Below are 11440 nucleotides of genomic sequence, written 5' to 3'. Positions count from 1 at the left end.
CGTTTTTCTTATACAGTGATATTATATCATTGAATTCAAATTTAATACTGTCCATTATACAGTGACCCACTTCTAACCTACTGTACAGCAGAGCGACATCCACTTACCCACCTTTTGTTATTATTTATTTTATCATGTAAGTTGAATTAATATTAAAATATTATAATTTTTTATTCGTTTCTATGGTGGTAAACAAAGCCTTGGAAATTAAAATCCTATTTTTAGCGTTTTTTCGTAATTTTCCAGTGGTTTTTCCCGTTGCATTAAATAACTGTTGAGAAAATCGAAAAATGACCTGCCTAAAGTACCATCTTGATCCAATTTGCTAAAAGATAAGGTATTATATGGTGAAATCGAAACACTCCTTCTGGAAGAAATTTTGTATACAGGATATAAAAAAAAAAAAAAAAATAAACACCATTGTAAAAACAATAGCTCCCTCGCTCTGCTCAGAATCTAAAATATAAAATATCCAGACTGACAAACCGTCTCCGCTCTGCAGAATCGTTTTTCTTATACATAATATATCATTGAATTCAAGTCTAATACAACCATTATACAATGACCCACTTGTAATCTACTGTACAGCAGAGCGACATCCACTTACCTGCTTTTTTTATATTGTAATTATATTTTATTATAGCCTATAATAATATGTTGATTTAATATTATAATTTACAACAAAATAACTAAAATTTTTATTTTTATTTTTATTCGTTTCTATGTTGATAAACAAAGCGTTGGAAATTAAAACCCCATTTTTAGCAGTTTTTTGTAATTTGTCCGTGGTTTTTCCATGACATAAAATAACTATTGAGAAAATCGAAAAATTACCTCTCTAAAGTACTATCTTAATCAGTGGCGGATTTGAGGGGGGCAACGTGGCGATTCCCCCCCTACGGATTTTTTTACTTGAATTATAGCGCCGTGTGATATAATTAATATGAAATTCATAAGTCATCTTAAAGATATATAAATAGATCTTAAGTTATAAAAGAAAACTTTTCTTTTCTAAGATAGATAATTATATAAAAATGTGTAAAGTAACAAAATGTAAATGTTTATAGATAATCTAAAATCTAAAATTTTAAAATTAGAATCTAAAATTAAAATTAAGAAATGGATTACATCCGGTATAGTAATCTTAATAAGACGTAGAGACAAGCTATTTCATAAATTAAAAGAACAACCTTTCAATTCTGAACTTAAAATCAAATATAGAAACCTATTAACTAAAGTTATTAAAATATGTGCTAGAGATATGTACTTCACGAAAAAATATTAATATGGCTAAGGGCGATCCCAAACAACTTTGGGATAAAATAAATGAAGCTATGTATAATAAAACGAACATTAATAAAAATATAATGATTTCTTCAGTAACTGATTCCAAAAATAAATTAATAACTGATGATGCTGATATTGCTGATGAATTTAATTCATTTTTTGCTACAGTTGGTGAAAATATCACACAGAAAATTAAGACCCAAAACCCTACTATACAAAAATTCAATTTACCTTAGCTATATTAAAAAGGATGAAATCAAAAAACATATTCTCAGCTGCAAAGATAGTACCTACCTCCTTTTACTGTTTTAATTTGTCAAACCATATACTAAAACAAATATTAGACTATATTTTAGTTGTACCCCTTTTTAAACAAGGCGATAAAAAACTTTGTTCAAATGATCGTCCAATTTCCTTAACGTATACATTATCAAAAGTTCTGGAGAAATGTCTTAAAACACGTTTATATAATTTCCTTGAGAAATCTAATGTTTTTTCTAATAACCAATTTGGCTTTAGGCAAAATAAAGGTACATCAATTGCTCTACAAACACTCGTCAATTGTATACATAATGATATATATTATGGTAATTCAACACTTGGCATATTCCTTGATGTCAAAAAAGCATTTGATTCCGTTGATCATAAAATATTATTAAATAAGCTAGATAAATATGGTATTAGAGGAATCGAAAATAGTCTAATTAAAATTTGTTTAGAAAATCGTAGGCAACAAGTTCGTATTAACGATGTACTAAGTAACTTAAAAGTTTTGAATTATGGTGTTCCGCGAAGTACTGTCTTAGGACCATTACCTATTGTTTATTGTATACCATAAATGACCTTCTTTATTTGGATCTGGAATGCTCTATTTTTTATTTTGCTGATGACACTACAATACTGATTCATGATTTAAATTAATTTAATTTAATGAGTAAAGCAGCAAACATTTTGTCATCTATTAAAAATCGGTTTGATGCAAACTCCCTTGAAATAAATTTTAATAATATATAAATATAATATCCTTTTTTCCATATCAAAAGTTAAAAATCTTGAAATTTGCGAACCCATTGAAATACATGAGGACTCGTGTCAAGATACAAATTTGATATGTACTTGTAATTGTAACTATATGAGTGTAAGAGGTGTAGAATCAGTGAAGTATTTGGGTGTCATGATTGATAAGTTTTTAAAATGGAATTTTCATATCGACTCAGTGATTAAAAAATTAAGAAGTATGTTTGGTAGATTTAAAGCATCAAATAATATTTTATCACCTATCAATATGAAAATAGTTTTCTATGCAATTGCTCAGTCAGTATATACATATGGAATTTGTGGTGTATGGGGGGTGGTACCTTCGATAAATATTTAGGTTTGCTCAGAACTACTATAAACTCGTTACTAAGGATAGCCATTAAGAAACCCTATCATTCGAATACTGATATACTGTATAATACTTATAATATATTAAATTTGGAGAAATCTCATGCAAAAGAAGTACCTACTAATAAATCTATATTTGTATAAATTTGAAAGTGTCAGTTTCAACCATAATTATTCTACTCGTCAAAAAATAGATACAATGTTTTTAGATTAAATAAATATAATCCGGAATTTGGGAAAACAGATCCATTTAATATAGGTATACAGTTATGCATGAAGTACGATATACCTATTAAACAATTATTATTTTATAATGATTATGAACGTTATAAAAAGTATATTAAGTGTAAGATGAACATTTGTTTATAAAACCATCCATACATTTGTGCTGTATTTGAATATTGTGCCTGCCTTATAATTTGTTGTTTAATTATTGCCTATGTATTTGTATAAACTTAAGTTGTTTATTATATATAAGAATTAAATGTAGTTGTCTTAAAATTGTAAACACACCTTAAAATATGAACTGTTGTCTCCTCCACAAGCCAAGGCTTTTGGAGACAATCATTTAAAATAATCGTTATTTGTACAACGTATGTAAAATTTTTCTTAAATGCAATAAAGTTATTATTTTTATTTTTATTTAGTAGGTAGTCCAAACCACATCCTGCAATTCTGTATCTTATTGAGATTTGAATTACAGAAATAAACTTATAGTCTATTAAATTCAATAATTATGGATCAAGCAGTGATGAAGTATTTCAAAAAGGTTAGACTGTTGACATAGGTATACCATCTTTGAACTGTTCAAAGTTATAAGATTCATACTTATATAGACTACATTACTACAAGATTTAAAACCAATAATTACGATAAGTTTAACGTAAAAAAAAGCACAAACGTTATATGCAATTTGTATTATGTTACATTTATGTTTAATGTTTATTTGTAATCATTCATTATTATGTTTATAGATATTTGATGTTTTCTGTTTTCAATAACGTTTTAAGACTTGGATTAAACTACTAAAGTAATATATTTTACTATTAGGCATTAAGGGGATTCGATACCGTGATTTTCTGATATCAAAAATGTGGGAAAGTCGAATTCAAGTAGACTTGATGACGAATTCAAATCTGTTTTCAGAATTCTTATCGCTTCATTAGATCAATTGGTATGTTTGGCAAAAAAACTCGTCTAAAATACTATGTCACGCGTGTGTTATAGACGGAAACAGAAAATCACGGTATCGAATCCCCTTAAATTCATTTTTTATTCATGTCATTGTGTATAATAATATACCTACTCTTAAAGTTCTATATTATACCTACGAATAATATTTTAAAATTATAATAATATAACTAAAAGTGGTATTGTTGGTTTTAATATGTAATTTCGTCCGTACCTATTCGAAATTAAAATGTCTGTATAAATAACTGTGTTTATATATTTTTTAGATTGTTTATAGTTATACTGTAGGTATAGTGTATAAACTATTTATGAAGAGCCTTGTATTAAATTATCAAGCTTTTTGACAAAACGAATTAAATTTGATCTACATCAAAAACTAAATTTTAAATTTTAAATGTCAATTGTCTATAAATCAACACGAGTCGAAATATTTTGAACATTTTATCGTGTATGGAAAATTATAAAATAAAAATGTAATGAATATTTTAAGTACCTAGGGTTATTAGTTTTTGAATAATTACAAAATAAGAAAATTATTGTATGAGAATTTGTTAATGGAGAATTCAAGTGTCTATGATGTAGCTCGTAAAATATAATTCGACTTTCAAGTAAACTTATTTTTTTAATGTAGGAAAACTAAAGAGGAATCTTGTATTACATTTTCAAAAATTAAATATAAAATATAGAAATATTTGTTATGAATTTCTAACTCAAAATAATTTGCCAATTTTCGTGATTTTGATCAATTTTGTCAAAAAACTAACTTTAGAAAATCATAAAAATGTATTATGAATAATACATTAAATGCCCCAACTAGATTCACTGTCCTATCAGAAAAGATGCTGATGTCGATAATCGGAGCAGTGAGTGTTACTACCCATAATGCTATAATGATAAACTGAAAAAAAAACACATCGTAAAATCAATGCCTGTTATTGGTTTGTTCAGAATCTAAAAAATCGACTTTATCAGAGTAGAAGATATTTCCTTAATTTCTATTTTTGTTTTTCTCAATTTTTACTGCTCTACTAGATGTAACAGAAACGAAAAAAAAACACACATCATTGTAAAATACTTTCATCGCTACGCAATCCTCTCAGAATTTTAAATTAAGTGAAATTTAAAGCGAAAGTTTTTATTATAGGAAACTTTCGGAAATAGTTCAAATTATGTAATGCCTAATTATTTGTGTCTCAAATTAAGGAGAGAAGAAAACAAGACGTATCGTAGTTAGTTAAGTACTCAGTACTTTGGAAAATGTCACTAAAAAGTAAAAATGCACCACTAGCTGTTAATTTTGTTTGCCTAATTTAAAAAATATTTATAAATGTATATTTCAATTACGTAGGTATTGTACCGCACTTTACAGCACAAATATAATATAACAGTAGGTAGGTGGAATGAATATACAGATTTTTAAACAGAATTCAAAATCTTAGAACATAAATATATATCCCCTATTCTTCTCCAACCAGAACTATCTTACCGGAACCAAGGAATAGATATTCTAGTTTTTAAAGATCACGTCGCTCAGTCACTGATACAGTGGCGTCCGCAGGGGGGGGCTAACGGGCTGAAGTTCCCCCCCCCCATTATTATTACTTTTTCAAAAATATTTATCAAGTTTAAACTGTCAACTATAGTAAGAAAGACGTAAATTTCATATATGCCTTACCAGAATGAATTCATTTTTGAAAAAACAATGTATTTGCATACCAATTTTCATAAATCATCTGTAATTTTTAGGTAAAAGTATGAATTATTTAATTGTTTAGCCTTAGCTATATACAATTAATATTTTATAAGTTTTGAACTACAAATTAACTGTGGTTTTGACGAAATTTGAACTTTAAATGCTTAGGTATTAGACATAACCATGATATGCCTATGTATCGTTAATATTTTAGCTATACCTAATAAAAACTTACGAAATACATTTTTAAGCTTTTTGACCGAATGAATAATTTTTTATTGACATTTATAGAAAAACGAATTTAAACTAATCAAATACAATCCAAATGAAGACGGTATAACCAAGCTGGTTACCAAACAATTTTAATAAATTTTCATTTTTTTCTCCAATTATTTTAGAAAGCAATGAGCATTTTCAATTTCGACCTCCTAAAAGTATTAACTAGATCCAATTCGCTTCCAAAAACATACATCGGGCATCGATGTTTATGATAAGAGCATTTTTTTTACTATAAAAGTGGAAAAGTTACAAACATTTTAAAATACCTCAAATAAACGTCTGAAATTATTAGACTGGACAAAATAAAAATAAAATTGTAACTAATTTTCAAGCCCCCCCCCCCTCCCCCACTGAAAAATCCTGCGTACGCCACTGTGACTGATATATACCCATCCGAATCTCGAGAAACTAAACCTACGCTAGCATTAAGGCTACCGGTGCCGATGCTATTTTGTCATAGGTATTTCTAAAAAAAATACAAGATAAAAAGCATTTTTTTAAAAAAAAATTTAATACAATTATTTGAAATAAAATACAATATCAGAGATCGATGCGGGCTGTAGGAAGCCTTCTTCTTTCAGATAAAAAAAAGAATCATCAAAATCCAACAATTTCACAAAGCTTGAGTAATTCCTGTAGACATTTATTTCGATATTATACAATATCAAGCCTCCTAAATAGGTATCGGGTACCTAGTAGTATAGGGGAAGTCTCATAATTGAGAGGGCAACTAAAATATTAAATTAAATTTTCAAATTTTATAGAATTGTGGACAATTTGAAAAACTGGCACCGAGACCCTTAATGGTACTCGTGTAGTATCAGTATCCTACCTACCGGAAATATGACATATCAACCTGTCATATTTAATCTACTTACTCTTTATAGTCTTATTTATGTTATATTTTTATTTCATTTTATTACGGAATCTTAATACCTACCTGCGACAGTGTGCTTGAGGCTCTTAAAAGATAAACAAGATATTATAATGTGATAGGTACAACACTATAATATCTATTTATTGTTTAGCCATCTTGATAGTTGTAAAATATATCCATACCAAGACTCACGATAACTTACTTTAAAAAAATTATTTTAGTAATTGTTGTGTTCTACCCTCGTTGGTGTTAAGCAATAGATTTGTTAGATCGTCGTCCGTCAACTAAAATAGGAATGGTGACAGTCCATTAAAATTTAAGCCAGAAGTATTAATTCTGAAGTTTCTGGGATGACGTATAAACAACATAACAATTATGTATTAAAATACTTGATGATCGTCAGCAATACATTAAATACAATTGTTATTAATCAATATTTAGTACCTAGTTAAAAATTAAAATACGATAAAGTGTAAACATCAAACACTAAGTATTTTTGGTATATACTAGGTGACATACTACACCAACGAAGTAGTGGTAGGTGTAGAGCTACAAAACTACATTTTGATTTCCATAACAGATGTCAGATGCAGAGCTTGCGCTAATGGGTAGTTCTAACCAATATGGGTAGTTCTAAATTAAAATGGGCAATTCTAAAAACCAATTTGGTCAGTATCAAAAATCGTGAATTTTCTGTATTATTGGCATATTATGTAATATTGTTTAATTTAATTATGTATTTTATTTAATATTTTTTGTTTGGTTTTTAATATTTGTTGTACTATCTTCTGTAGTATGCATCAAAGATATTCACAATTTAATTTGTGCAGACATAGATTTAAAAGAATTTTCATTGGAGTATGATGAATTGATGTCAATGTAAATTATATATCAATTACGATAAATGAACCTTATAAACTAATAAAAATATTATGTGGCTCAAAACATTTTCCAAATGTTTGTACAATGTTGGCGTGAGTGGCAGCTGCTAAACCTCATAGTGCTGATGTTGAACGTTTGATAAGTGCCAGCAACTTATTAAAATCACCATTACGCTCAACTATAAATATTGAGACAGACAACTTGAGCTTATATATAAATTATAATATGCCACCATTATACGGTTAGGATCCTAGGGACACAGTTTACCATTGGAATAAAAAAAAAAGAAACATCAAGTCCTTAAAAGAAGAAAAGGAAAGGAAACAACCAAAGTTATTTTGGTGGAGTTTTCTTTGAAGCGTCTGGTAAAAACAAAATTATCGATAGTTTACGATAGTGGCGAAGACACTGAAGATAAAAAAAATTTTTTTTTAATCTGTCATTATTATTAATAAATTGTAATAAATAAAGTAATGTATAAAGTGTTTACATGTGTAATCAATATATAGTTTGGTAGATAGTGGTTGTTAAGCGAATTTAGCGAGCGACAAATTTATTTAATCTACATGTACAAAAATATTAAAATGTTGGGCAGTTCTGACATTTTCTTAGCGGAAGCTCTGGTCAGATGATATGATCGAATCTTCACAATTGATACCTACCTAGTCACAGAACGCAGGAAAGAAAGAACGTCTAGTTTATTAACTGAACATTTAAATTTTTGATTACCAACTAAAACTGTTTAAAGCTAACCGAAATAATAACAGCTACTGCTGTAGTAGCAGCCCTTGAATAATTATTCATTCGTACATCCTCCTATGGCCTGGGAAAATTTGGAAGTAAAATGGCTGTCGTTTTGTTCGGACTCGAGCCGGGTTGGAGCTAAACAGTGTCGAATTAAATAAAAAATCTATCACCCCACTATAAGCAGACTTTAAGTCCGCTGATTATTAATTTAAAATTTCAATATTTCTCGTAAGTTTACGTGAAGGATAGACTAACGTGGTCTATTTATAGAAAAATGATAAAAACTTACATTTATTTGTATTTATTTACATCTAATTATGAAATATTTATTATATTATATATTATTAATCGTAAATAATATACTTATTATTATTGTTTAATTGTACGTATATTGAATGTTTTGTAAAGGTACGGTATTCAACCGCAGCATATATAGCTATATAGGTTAGATTCTTCATAGCAGAGAAGTTATTACGATTTACGTGTGGTCGCAACTCGCAGCTTGGAAACTGTTCTTTAATGGTAGGTAGGTGTATAAAAATACCATAGTTTAGGTCTGGGAGCAGCAGAAAATAATTAGCTGTTCAGTATATCTAACTTAATAGGCGGTATTTGAGGTGAGGGTCACGGGGAATATAGATATAGCAGACTCACCGTTTTATATGGGTCAGTAAATTGTGATTAATTCCCTCCCCCCACGAACAATTACATCAAAGTACCGCCTGCGTCGTAACACGTTCATACCTATAATTTGAAAATACCTATTTGACACAATAAGGAAAATAGAAACCCGACTGTAGGAATTGTTAATAAATAAATAGTTTGGCGCCGATCGTAAAATAACTGATAGTTTGTTAAAAGGGTAGTGGTATAAGGGTGAATCGTCTGTTATTCGTCTAATTAGAGGAAAACAAGTAATAGCTAAACTTGGAAACTGATTAAAATTTACAAAAAAAAAAAAACGTTGACATAACATTTAAGTCAAAACCAAAATATAAAAAGAAATTTCGTTACAAAATATTTGGCGTAAATTTTAGTTCAATATTCTAACCTTTAATATTAAAGTTGCGATTAGAAGTAATTATCACGAATCAATAATCGCACTTTATATAGTGATTGTAAATATGAAAATAATTATTCTGAAATACTAAATCAAAGTAATCTGATAGTAAATGGTTGTGATGGATTTAAAACAGGCATTTATAAAATCATATAAAGGATTATACACAGTAGAATCTATTAGGGCCTTCATTCGATGTTTAAAATATTAATTTTAAGTACATTTGATGCGATATTGACCGTGTATGGGCGATGGGCCGCTTAAGGGGTCTCGCTATGGATTTTATTTAAGGTAAGTACAACAATAATTATAGACGATTCCTAATCTCATAATCACCACCCGTGAATTATGTGTTAGTTTTTATGGTAGTAAACTATTATTATTATAATCTATATATATAAGAATCTAACTTGATTTTGGAGACGAAGGAAACCGGTTTATTTGTTATAATTTTTATTATTATTATTAATTATTTATTTATTTGTTTGCACTTGCATTTTTCCATTTGAAATAATATATATTATTAATTGGACAAATAATTTATTGTTACATTTTTTTCTACCTTATCTCTATTCTATAGTAAAAAGAATAAAATTTATCACTTTAGAGGTTGAATTCATAATGTAGGATTTATAATTTTCAGAAATCAGCAATAACAATATAACTACAATATGTAATTATATTATATTATTTGTATAGCCAAAAAATAGTCATATGTTTTTAGTTTAAATTATAAAAAAATAATTTCTTCCGGAGGAAGGTCGGGCAGCTAGTTATTAATATTATTATTATTATATTATGATGTATTAATGTGACTACCGACGAATCCCAATCTCGCAAAGTGTAAACACATGCATAATATGTCAATAACTCAATGCACAATATAAAAGACAAGGAGGTACCTACTTGACAATATGAAATTCACTACACGAATTTTACAAAAACTAACTTAAGTTTGAAAAAAAATTGTTATTCCTGATTTTAATTGTGAAAAAACTAAAATACTAAATCAGCAGAATAATGTGTATGGATCGTACGGGACATTTAATATTTTTCATTACGATTATGATTTGATAGAATCGACGTTTTCAATTACTGTAAAAAAAAACAAAAAAATTCCTTACAATCCATACATTTTTCCGCAGAATTTAAAATAAACAACGGAAACAGTTTTAAATTTAGTCAAAACTTTAGGTATTTTGAATTAAAATTGACGGTAGTAGCAAGGCCCCATATACGGCAAATAAAGAAATCAATCAAGCTTGTCAAATATTACAATAAAATCATAATTCGATGGTGACACGGCAAAAGGGTCTAAGCGACACGGCTTATACTATTGAATGGAAAAATATATTTTACGTCCATTGCGCGTGAGCAAAAACAGCTGTGACATTTATAATCATGGCAATTTGAATTTTAAGTTTGAGGTCTAAACTACTTTTATATTTTTTTTTCTTAGGGTCTAAACGACAAAAATAGGGAATAAACGACATTGGTATAATTGTTTAGGGGACAAGCGGCGTTTGTGGAAATTGCTCGGTGCTTGTACCCGAACTTTTCGTATAACTAATATTTCCAAGATATAATAAAATTGTAGTACATATTGTGTACAACTGACATGGATTTACAATAATATTATTATCTTAATTTATATTTGAAGATAAAACATTTGATCGGAATTGGCCAAACCAATTATTTATGAAAGTCGGTAGGTGAGTTAACTTTTAGGCAAAACATTTTGTATTAGTAAAGAAGTGTTGTATTATAGGTATTAGGTACCTATATAAAAATGAATGCACTAGCCGATTTTTGTTTGACAATACATTATTTTACATTGATCTTTAATTATTTATAAAAAAGTTATTTATCTTATTACACAATTCTATTATGACCATTTTATCTATTTAAATTAAATATTTTAAATACAATTATTTTAATGAATTATAATATTATTTGTCATTCTTCGTTGTTATTTCAAGTTTCATTTTTTCTTTTTTTGCAGAAAATATTTGTGTACCTAAATCTTATTTTGAAGAAC

Source organism: Acyrthosiphon pisum, chromosome A2, assembly GCF_005508785.2.
Source record: "Acyrthosiphon pisum isolate AL4f chromosome A2, pea_aphid_22Mar2018_4r6ur, whole genome shotgun sequence".
NCBI lineage: Eukaryota > Metazoa > Arthropoda > Insecta > Hemiptera > Aphididae > Acyrthosiphon > Acyrthosiphon pisum.
Note: the sequence above shows the minus strand (reverse complement) of the source record.